Source organism: Arachis ipaensis, chromosome B04 (assembly GCF_000816755.2).
Source record: "Arachis ipaensis cultivar K30076 chromosome B04, Araip1.1, whole genome shotgun sequence".
Classification (NCBI taxonomy): Eukaryota; Viridiplantae; Streptophyta; class Magnoliopsida; order Fabales; family Fabaceae; genus Arachis; species Arachis ipaensis.
The window spans coordinates 20,694,722-20,706,428 of NC_029788.2; the positions used below are offsets into that span (position 1 = coordinate 20,694,722).

An 11,707-nucleotide genomic window follows, 5' to 3' on the forward strand; every position below is an offset into this window, starting at 1 on the left:
TAGTTGGAGCCTTGGAAAACCATTCCAAACTCTGAATACAGACAGAAAATCCATCTGTAAATCCATCAATAAGGTAAAATTTTTGTTTTTTTTTTAGATTTTTTCATTGCAAAATACACATTTTTTCATACAAAATAAATATAAATTTAATAAATAGAAATTTTTATCTAATTTGTATTCGAATATTTATAATATTTCAAAAAATAAACAAAGTCATTGTATTATCAAAGTAAAAGAAAAATACTATAAACAAGGAAGTCAATATAATTCAAAAAATAAACAAAGTGTATTGATACGTTAACTATAATAATAAATAACAACTATACATCAACAAAATGTGTTGATACATCAACTATAATTTAAAATATAAACTCAGTGTATTGTTCTTATAGCATCATATAAATTTTGAATGCCAACATCAGTTAAGAAGCCACCAAGGAGGCCAAGAAGGTTGAGAGTTCCCAAAAAATTGGTCAATATTGTAGCAAATTTAGCTGATGGAAGATTCAAAGTTCCAACCAAGTATGTCACCAAGTTCATAGATATTCCCATAACACATTCTTTCAGCTAGTTCAGTTCCTGCATAGTAAAAAAAGGTTTGCAAATTTAGAATTCAAATTATGACTCAAATTTCTTTGGATTAAAAAAGAGAAAAAAAAAAGAAAAAAAAGGGGTACCTAAGATGAGCCCTGCTGCTAGCCATCATCCAGTTTTCGACTTATCTGTCGAGTAGCCTCGAAAATCGAGCGCCAGAATGCCTTTAGAACCTTCTTTCTCACCATGGTTTGCAGCAAGAACCTATCATAAGAAGTAGAAAGATGCAAAAAGATAGAAATTTAACCATCATGAAGGTACTGTAGTGAATTACTGACACAAATTCTTGAGAATTAAGTTACTATATACCATGTTTCTATCTTTGTTAGAGAATCCTACAATGAAATTTCAGCTCCAACAAGATGATTGAAGAGAAGAAAAAACACACTATAGTGGTTGTTTGTGACAAATGTTTTTCTTTTGATAAGATGTTATATGCTGAAGGGTAACTTAATAATTTTTTGGCTCCACTTTTTAATGTGATATTAAGATGAATATGCATATATTTTGTATCCTTGTGTTTTGGAGTTACATATATAGGGCTATAAAAGCTGTGTTACTTTGGCCATACGTGACTACTCTTATTGATAACAAGTAACAGGACTTGAACAGTGATAGGATTTGCATTCTTAACTTGCCACCTTAAAGTAACGATTATCATGAACAATGTGGAATCATATATACATATATATAGATTTTCTATAATATTCCCTATTTACATAATGAGATCACAACGGAAAATAAAATCGAAAATAAAGTAGTTTCAAATCATCTGACAGAAAGAACAGTTAGACATACAGAGAATCAAGCATGTATAGGAAGTTTTCTGTGTAAGAAAGTTGATTGGATGGAAGCACAGGTGGCCATCCCACCATTCTGAGATAAATTACTGCAGCAATTGTTGTTCTTTGCATTGAGAAAGGGAAAATGATATTGCCCAAGAGGTAATAAGATAAATTCCAAATAATAAGTATAAAATTACATGAATGCTACATAAGAAATTCGGAGGAAACAAACTTAGCCAGGGCAAGTAGCATTCAGAATAAATCAATGACTAATTCAGCACACATAAGTAAAACCTATAAACCACAGATACTGACAAAAAATAGAGAGAATTGAGTGACCAAACCTTTCAGATAATCCAAGCTATTTGTTTATCGCTGACTTGCTTTGAGTTGTAAATATCAAAACCCTGCATTGAAGTATGATAAAGGGTTTTAAAAGAAATTATCAGAGCTAGATGAAAAAATGTTGAAAAGCTGAAAAGTTGGAAAACTATTTTTTTTTTTTTTTGTGTTACTTACTCTTGAGTGCAGGATTAGCATCAGGATGATGAACAGAGAGAGCACTCATGGAATTAATAAGCACACCCATAGGATGAGCATCATGTGACATTGAAGGTATGATATCCTACAAAAACAAAAGAGGAATCAGTTGTTTACAAATCTAAAATCTAGAATCTTGCATTAATAGAAAAACCAGAAGGCTCACCAAATCTAGAATCTTGCATTAATAGAATCTTGCATTGAGCCACAGCACCAATGGTTTATCTTGAGGGTTGGTGATGGCTTCAAAAAACCAATAGAAGAGTCCTCTTCCTCCATTATTGGTGTTATCATTAACAGTGACATAACCAGCATAGTGCTTGAAATCTACAAGAGGCTGGCCAGGCAAGTTAGTCACAAAGGTCTTCAATGGCACTGTTGTTATCTCCTGCTGCTACTATTTCATGTTTCAATGACAGGTAAAATTGAATAAGAAAAATATTCACATTAGAAATCTTCAGGTATTAATCTCAAGTGTACGCAGCAAAATATTCACATTAGAAATCTTCAGGTATTAATCTCAAGTGCACGCAGCAATCAAAAGCATGATAAAAGCAGCAAGAAAATTCTTTTTTTTTATGTTGTTTTTACTTACTCAAAGTCTTTCAAATTTCTGCTTGATTTTCTTGCAGGGAGTGAATAGGGCATTTCTTTATGTGTCAAGCACTGAAGTTCATGACATTGTTGATGTTCAAACCCCAATTCTTTTCCGGTTGGTAAGTATATTCGAAAGTCTGCAATATTTCACTGACAGATGTTGCAAGAGCATTTGTCATGAGTCATGATCTTATTTTGATTCTTGGATATTGATAAAAGCTTAAAACCTGCAGGTTCATTCAAAAAATTTGCTACCAAAATTGAGCATTTGTCATCAGGTCACTTACTCAGTTACTCACTACCTAACCTTAATTCAATCTTTCCTTTAACACCAAAATTGACCTTTTTCATGAATTTGATTGGATCAATAATCAATCAATCTAAGACAGTTGTAAAGCACAAAAAAACATGAGATCTATTTTAAGTCTTCAGAGTAATTATAAATTCCAAGAAAATTCACCAATACAGTAAATATAAAAAACAAAAGATAAAAAAGGAACAAGAAGAGTAGCAACATGCAAATAAGACCTTGAGGAAAAAGTTAATTACCTCAACTTCCTTCATCCAAGAAGTAGCCTTCTGAACTTGCTCACTCTCCCAGCCTTTGATGACAGCATCTTCTCTCTTGAATCTGTTGTTAATCTTTGCAATCTTGTTGTTCTGCCATGCTGATATCTTTGCATTAACCTCCTCCTTCTTCACCCTTTGCACTGAAACCTCTTCAACTACTTGATGATGATGATGATGATGTTGATGTTGATGTTGATGTTGATGATGACCACTACTAGAACCTGCACCACCACTACTAGAATATAAACTCATGAACATTGGCTCAGAAAAAAGATTGATTTTAGTAAATAAAAAGCACCTTGGGTATCTACAAGATCATTATATATTGCTTGAAGGTGTTGAACAAGTCCTTAAGTGTCTAATCCATTTTCATGTTGTTCCATTTTGTCTTTATCCGAATCTTCTTCACTAGAATTAGGCCTATCACGGGAGGAGAAACTATCCAAAACACTAAGTGTATAACATCATTTGGTCCTATTGTTAAGATAGCAATAATTAAAAATCAACTTTAAGCTTAATGAATGACGAATTGAGTTGTGACTAATCAAACACAAGATGCTAGGGTGATTACATTTTTAGCTAACTTAATATCAAGTTTCACTGAACTTCACCAGAAATTAACAAAAAGCATTTATCCTAGAGCCTTCCAAGACCAATACACAATGAAATAAACCAAATGTTGGAAATCATGTTCAATATTGACCTTATATATAGAAATTGATTAGCACATTCAGGACTAGACCACACAGGAAAAGATCCTGCAGTGTTTGTGACTTTGTGCAAAAAGCTACTACTGAATCTTGTGATTAGAAAAGGAAAAAAACAGAAATGATTGATAGTTAAAAAAAATTCATAATCAACTAACAATCAAGTGTTTGACAATCATTACGTGCATTGAATTCATCACTTGTATTACTATTATTGGCCACTTAGAAAAAAGTAATAGCATTAACTAGTTGCAATCCAGTACAAGAAACATAGAACATAAGAAATCAAAATTTTGAACATAAAAGATGTATGTTTTTTTTATAAAATAAGCGTACAGAAAAATTTTTTATGCTGCTGTTAGGCTCTGATTCCACCTTCTATGGGTTAATTCTAGTTTAGATTTTGGTAGGTTTTTATAATTTAGGAAAATTTAAAGTGGTTTATGAGTTGGAATAAGAAAAGATTATGTCAACAAAAAAAAGAAAAGGAAATTCATAGATCAGATCAAGCTATCATAGATTAGAATACCTAGCTAGGAATATATGTCACAGAAAACATGGATACTTGAGTACATGGATACAATAGTTATTGAAAAGATAACTTGTGTGGCGGAGAGAGCACTGCGACGATGGCGATGAAGGGAGCAAACATGCGATGAGAGCGGCGGAAAGGGCTCTGCGACGATGGTGAAAAAGGGAGCAACGCGATGCAAGCGGCGCTGGAGGGGCTCGTGCAATGCGCGCGGCGGCGGCAGCAGCGGAGAGAAGAAGTAGCTCGTTGACGCCTTGACGGAGAGAGGAGAAGCTCATTTGATAATGTGTGGTGTGAATGGAGCTTCGATAAGGCGGGGACGTTTAACTCAATATTTCCGACAAAAAATTTTAAATTACAGATAGATTTTCTGTCTGTAATAATTTAATAAAACACAGTATTTTTGTCCATTTAATTACAGACGAATTTTCCGTCGGTAACCATTTTCCATGAAAAAAGTTAATTTTTTCTACAGAATTATCGACGGATTCTCTTTTCCGTCTGTAATTTATGCTAATTCATTTTTTTTGTTTTCGACAAAAAATCCCTCACAAATTATGTCTGTATTTTCCTGGAATAAAATCCGTCGGAAATATCTGTCTGTAATAACTAGTTTTCTAGTAGTGTGTAGGTAAATTGTGAGAAGAATCAGAGGGTAAATTAAGGGTTGAATTAGATGGTACAGTGGAGGTGGTAGTGCCCAAAGGAAAAATAAGAGAGGTATGAGGAAAATAAGTTCTGGTCTCAGGGGGCAGAATCAGTGGAGAATAATTCTGCATAAGGAAAGCATCGCTCATAAAAAAATCACATGGCGAGTGATAATGATTTTGCCAGACTTTGTAAGGCACTTATACCCCTTATGGAGAGGAGTATATCCAAGAAAAAATGATAATTAAGATTTGAAATTTAATTTTGTTTGAGAATAAGGTTTTAAGCATGGAAAGCATGCACAACCAAACACTCGCAAAAATTCATAATCTGGTTTTCTAGAGTGCATAAGTTCAAAAGGAGTTACCGAGTTTGTATTGGGAGATAGAAGATGATTGTAGATGTATGTGGCTGGGAGGAAAGCATCATCCTAGTGAATTAAGGGAAGAGATGTTGTAGCAAGCATTGCCAAACCAGTCTTTGTGATGTGGCGATACTTGCGCTCTGCCCTTTCATTTTGTTGATGCGTATATGGACAAGAATACCCGTGCTCAATACCTTTATCAGTGAGATATTATGTAAAAGTTTGTGAAATATACTCACGCCTATGATCAGTTTGAAATCGCTTAAGCTTGAAACCCGTATGCTTCTCTAACATAGTTTTATATTGCAAGGAAGCCTAAAAAACTTGAGACTTTGAATGCAGCAAATATATACAAGTATACTTACTAAAAGCATCAATAAAAGAGATATAATAATTGAAACCATGATATGAAATTATCGGAGCAGGCCCCCATAAATCCGAGTAAACGATATTTAAGGGAGCAGCGTAATTATATTTATCAAGATGAAAAGGAAGAAGATGCATCTTTGTATTGCAACAAAATTTACACACATTATATAGAACAATATTAGAAGAGAGATGCATATTGCATTTATTCATTACACTCAGAACTGTTTTTGAGGCACAATGGCCTAATCGATGGTGCCACAACTTATAAGAATAAGATTTTGCAAGAAACACCCTAGGTACATGATCACTAGAATTCAGATTAGAGGAAATATTATTTAGACTAGAACAAGACACAACATGTTCAAACACATAAATTCCTTGTCTAGGTGTTCCTCGGAGTAGAACCTCCCGAGTTTTCTGAAATTTAACAAGGCAAAGATCAGCATAGAATTCAAAATAACAATTGTTATCAGCTGCAAATTTTCTTGCACTAATAAGATTGTATGCAATGTCCGGTGAATGCAAGAGTTTATCTAACAAGAAAGCTCTATGAGTATCAAGATTAATCAAATAATTTTTACCATAGTGTGTAATACTTGCACCTTTACCATTACCTAACATAACTTGTTCTGAGTCATTATATTCAGATGACGATAGCAGATTCTGAGCATCACCAGTTACATGATGACTAGCACTAGTATCGGATAGCCACATTGGATCAAAAAATGTTGATGGAGTAGCCAAGTATGCCCTAGGATTATGAAAAGTGGATGGTGAAAGTGGTGAAGCTTGAGATGCAGTTTGAGATGGATTCATGGTAGATTATTGATAAGAAGAATCAAATCGGTAGAAACAAGTCATTGCAGTATGGCCAAATTGATAACCTAGTTGGCACTGAGGTCGTTGATCGAGATTGAAAAATCTGCCATTACGAGAGAACCTTCCACCACATTCTCTACATCCTCCAAAGGGTGGTCTTGAAGATCCTCTACTAAATTGATATTGTGTATAGTGTAATTTGCATGAACTACACCTAATTCAGTTTTCCTAAATTTTTCAATCATTGCTTTGTGTGCTAATAATAAACTTTCAATCTCAATCAAAGAAAGTGAATCAGATGGAGGATATGTATAATGCATACTCCTCAGTTAGACCTTCGGTTATGGCTGTGACATGATCATCAAGATATAATACATGTACAAGAGAGGCCAAAGCATCAACAACTTCTCTAATCTCTTTGAGATAGTTTTTTGCAGAAAGACCTTGCTTGCGGATTGTATTAAGCTGAGCTTTTAATTGTTGAACACAAATCTTGAACACTTTAGTGAAGTAATCTTGAATCTTTATCCACACTTGATGAGCATAAGCACAATCTAACATTCTATTTTTAAAAGAATTATCAATGGAGCTTAGAAGCCATGCCATGAGGTTGTCATATTTCTCTTTCCATTCGGTATAAGCAGCAGATTCAGTTCCAGCAAGACGTGCAGCATCACTATCAAATTGAGCTAGAATTTTGGTTGCATCAAGATGATTACCTAATCTATTTGCATTGATTACATGGAGAGCCAGTTGCTGCCATGTGCAATGTGTATCTTCATTGAGTTTGTCAATGGTGGAAATTGATAGGTTGGTAGAGGAAGAAGAGGTGGTGGATGAGAAAGGGATTAAAGCAGCCATGAATCTTGAACCTAAATTCTAGATACCATGATAGAGTTTGTGTATGAAGAGTGAAATTGCTTGTGAAAATAAATTCTGTAGAGTTGTATTATGAGAAAGCATGGGGAAACAATAATAATTATGAACAATGTGAACAATAGATTAAAAAAGAAAGGTAAAATTAAAATTAAAAAAATTATTTAAAATTTCAAATTTTAAAATTTAAAAAATTTAAAAATTTAGGATTAGCATTTAAACGCATTCACACTACGTACAGTTATTCCTAATCTCACCATAACCTCCACATCCAAAACTCGCCATCATCGTTTTCCGGTCCTCACCTCGCGCCGTTACACCCCTGCCGGCACTTCCCCGCTGTCCGTTCTGACGCTGCCCAGTCTCTCGCCGATGCTGCCGAAGCATCTCCTTATCACGCTTGCACTCTGTAGCAACGTCAGATCACTCTGCAACAACCCCGTGCAGACCCATTATGATCATCGCCGCTTCTTAGCTTGATGGTGGCGCTGCTGTAAGCCATGGCGGCTTCTCTTTCCATCTTGAATATTCCCAACCATATTCTCTTGTGGTTTTCATATATTTGTACTCCCCAATGGCTGTTTTGCTGAGGAACAATGCCTTTGAACTTCTGAAACCCTGCATTCTCTTCGTACCTCAAATGTTTTCCCATTATTTCTTTATTATTGTTAGAAGGTGATGATCACGTTTTAGAGTTTTTTGGCATCATCATTCTATGTTCTTGATGAATTATGATCATCACTTTTATGAAAATGGCTAGTTTAGAATGGTCATTTTAGTAGGTATACAGATGGTTATTTTAATTTTTATGTGGATAATTATTTTGATTGGATTGAGTTTAGTTATATATAATTAAAATACGTTGGATGTTCAATTCATTAGGTATGAGAATGATTATTTTTATCCTTAAGTGGATGATTATTTTTATTAAGGGTGAGCAATACTGGTGGTGGCGTGTGGCAAACCCAGCAGCGACGGTGAAGTGGGATGATTATTGATGAAGGTATGGGTGACAGCCGAATAGAAAGGAAGAGGGTATAGAGTGAAATGCTTTGGTAAATTAGGATTTGAAATATATATTTTTTTAAATATCTAAGTGAATTTTTTTATTTAAATAATTTGTAAAATATTTTTTTTTATTTTTTACATGTATTGGGCTAAATTTACAACCCATTGTTCAAATAGAATTGTTGCATTATTGCTTGTTCCATTTAATAATATAAGAATAGTATTTATACAAAAAATATTTTTTATTTCTTCAAAAAGATAACACACTCTTCTTGATAACTAACCAAACTAATCTTGCCACCATTTTTATATTATACTGGTATCATTATCAAACTACATATATTTCACTCACTTCCTTAAGTAGAAATCCTTTCTTGAAGAATCTATTAACCACTGGCACTACCTCTCCTTAAACCATTTCCCAATTGCTTCTAAAAGAAAATCCTTCCTACTCCGTCTAGTCCTAGAGCTCTAGACCCATTCATGCTGAATACCGCATTTTTTATCTCCTCAACAATAAGGAAATAGGTCATTGAGTCTCATTCATCTCTGTAACTAATAACCCTTTTCGGGATCTTACTCAAACAATCATTCATATTCAGCTATCCTTCGCTATGAGTTTGACACCACAATAAAAAAGGACCAACATTAATCTTGTTGAATTAGACTAATAGAATTATGAAAATGCAACAATTTTTGTTGGGCTGTATGGTTGTTCATATCTTTTTGTTCTTATATTAGAGTGGCCATAATCAAATTGAGTTGGTCTATAGGTTAACTCATTAGTCACTTAAACAAGTATCGGAAGTTTAAATTTCGCCTTGTACATGCAACAACCTATTGATCAACGACAAACAAAAACTAAAAAACAATATTAGAGTGGCCATGTTTTTTTTATTATCTTTTTTGGAGTGTAAGTAATTAGATCCACGAAGGTATGATGGGCTCTATTATTTCTGTGGAGTTTTAATTAATTAATGAGTCGTGTTCAAAATTTGTAAAAATTTATAACAATAGAAATAGAGTTTAATTTTAATACAATTAACAGTATAAATTTTTACACAATCATCAAATCATATCTTTTTCTTTTAAATTATTATTTATATGAATAATATAAAAAATTATTTTTTACTAATATAACATCATATTTGGTTATAGGCTCAATTTTATGGATATGGAAGGGTTTGGTGTGATCTACCCAGATATGGATATATGGCGTACAAGACAAAAATGGGGGATAGATTTTTCTGAGTCCAAGGTAGAACAACTCGCACCATGCGAGTTCTTTGGTCATAAAATTTTGCTTCACAAATCGCATGGTCCGATTTGCAGTTAGAGGAATTTTAAATCTGAAGCGTGGAATTCGGACCCTCCGTTTTGCTTGTTCTGGGTAATTTTTTTTTTAACGTTATGGAGGATCAAATCAGACGGTACGATTTGGTTTTTTATATTTTTTTCAATCCGGTTAACCTAATCGAAGGGTCCGATTATGTTTTATGGACATATACAAAAGTGTGTAACTGAGGGAAGAGATCTAGTCGCGTATTCTTCTCCTTCTTCAACGTCTTCTTCTCCTTCTTCAACGGCTTCTTTTCCTGATTTTTTCTTCTTCTTGCTGTGTTTCATGAAATCAAGAAATTTATTAATCAAGTTCATATTTTTTTTTAAGTGACTGAGAGAAATGAGTGACAGAGTTTTATTAAAAGTGTATTAAAAAAATTACTCTGCTTCCACCATGCAAAGCTTGGAAGAATGGAAAAATGAAGAAGAAGAAGAGTGAAATTGAAGTTCAGAGTGAATAGTGAAAGTGATAACTCAGATGGTGAGTGTGGGGCTATGTTGGGTGTAATCCACCGTTCGGGGAGAAGCCTTTGCGCAACACGTGTCCTCCCTGTCACAACACGGACCGTGCATTTTTATATACGCAACTCGGATCATCCGTTTTGAGGGACACAACTCGTAGGGTCCGAGTTGTGGTTCTTCTGATCCCACATCGAGGTGAAGCACCTCTCCTCCCCATATGCGAGTCCAACACCTCCTTTGGTTCCATATTCAAATTAAAAAGCGTTGGTTATACGTAGAAAATTATTTACACAATATTAAAATTAAATGTATTAACATCCACATTAGTCAGTCTAACAAGCACGAGTCAAACTCAACCTACTTGTTATAAATAAGAGACTGAGAGAGTAATCTGAAAAGTGTATTATTCAGTGTGATAAAAGATACAATATACAAGGGGTATTTATAGGTGCTAAATGAATCAGAGTAATAAAGGCATAGAATCCTATAATTAATATACAGATATACTATATAAATATAGACGATACTAATTGGTCTAAATTGATGCTAATGATTCTCTAACACCCCCCCTCAAACTCAAGTGGGAGCTAAGGATACCAACTTGAGTTTGGATAACAAAATCCAGAAACGAGTCGGGTGATGAGCTTTCGTGAAGATATCAGCAGTCTGATCTAGTGTTCCAACAGCAATGAGACGAACATCATCAATAAGGATACGTTGCCGAACAAAGTGACAATCAATCTCAATGTGTTTGGTGCGTTCATGAAACACATCATTATGGGCGATCTGAATAGCACTGCGATTATCACAAAAAACATCAGTAGGGGACGACTGAGGAGTACCCAGATCTTCGAGAAGCCAACGAACTGAGATAACTTCAGCAGTGGTGTCAGCGAGGGCACGGTACTCAGCTTCTGTGCTTGAGCGAGCAGTGAACATTTGCTTCTTAGCACGCCAAGAAATGAGAGCGTCGCCAAGAAACAAACAGTAACCAGTAGTAGAACGACGATTAGTGGGATCACCAGCGCAATTAGCATCGAAGTAATCCTGAAAAGACAAAGAGGAATGGGCAGAAAAATAAAGGCCATGAAATAGAGTGCCTTTGATGTAGCGAAGAATGCGAAGAACTGCCGCATAGTGAGTAGTACGAGGAGCTGACAAGAACTGGCTAAGTACATGAACCGGATAGGCGATGTCTGGTCAGGTGACAGTTAAGTAGACGAGACCGCCAACTAACTGTTGATAGAGAGTCAGATTATCCAAAACAGTGCCATCCATAGGGGTAAATCGAACATTAGGCTCAAGAGGAGTAGACTCAGTGCGACTATCTATAATCCCAGCGCGAGCAAGAAGATCTGAAACATACTTAGCCTGAGAGAGATAGATGCCATCATCGGTGGAGATGACCTCGAGACCAAGAAAATAGCTGAGAGAACTAAGATCTTTCATCTCAAAAGTATGCTGAAGGGACGCCTTGAGATCAGAGATACCATCA

General features: G+C 34.9%; 1 long non-coding RNA gene across 2 annotated transcripts; it reads right to left on the minus strand.

Moving 5' to 3' along the window:
* On the minus strand, window positions 270-1,791 carry LOC107637667. Of its 2 annotated transcripts, none has more exons than XR_002360201.1 (2): window positions 1,724-1,791; window positions 270-579 (listed from the first exon to the last, which is right to left on the minus strand). It is a non-coding gene; the product is annotated as an uncharacterized LOC107637667 (long non-coding RNA). The 2 variants fall into 2 exon arrangements; XR_001619451.2 differs by lacking the exon at window positions 1,724-1,791 and adding an exon at window positions 678-799.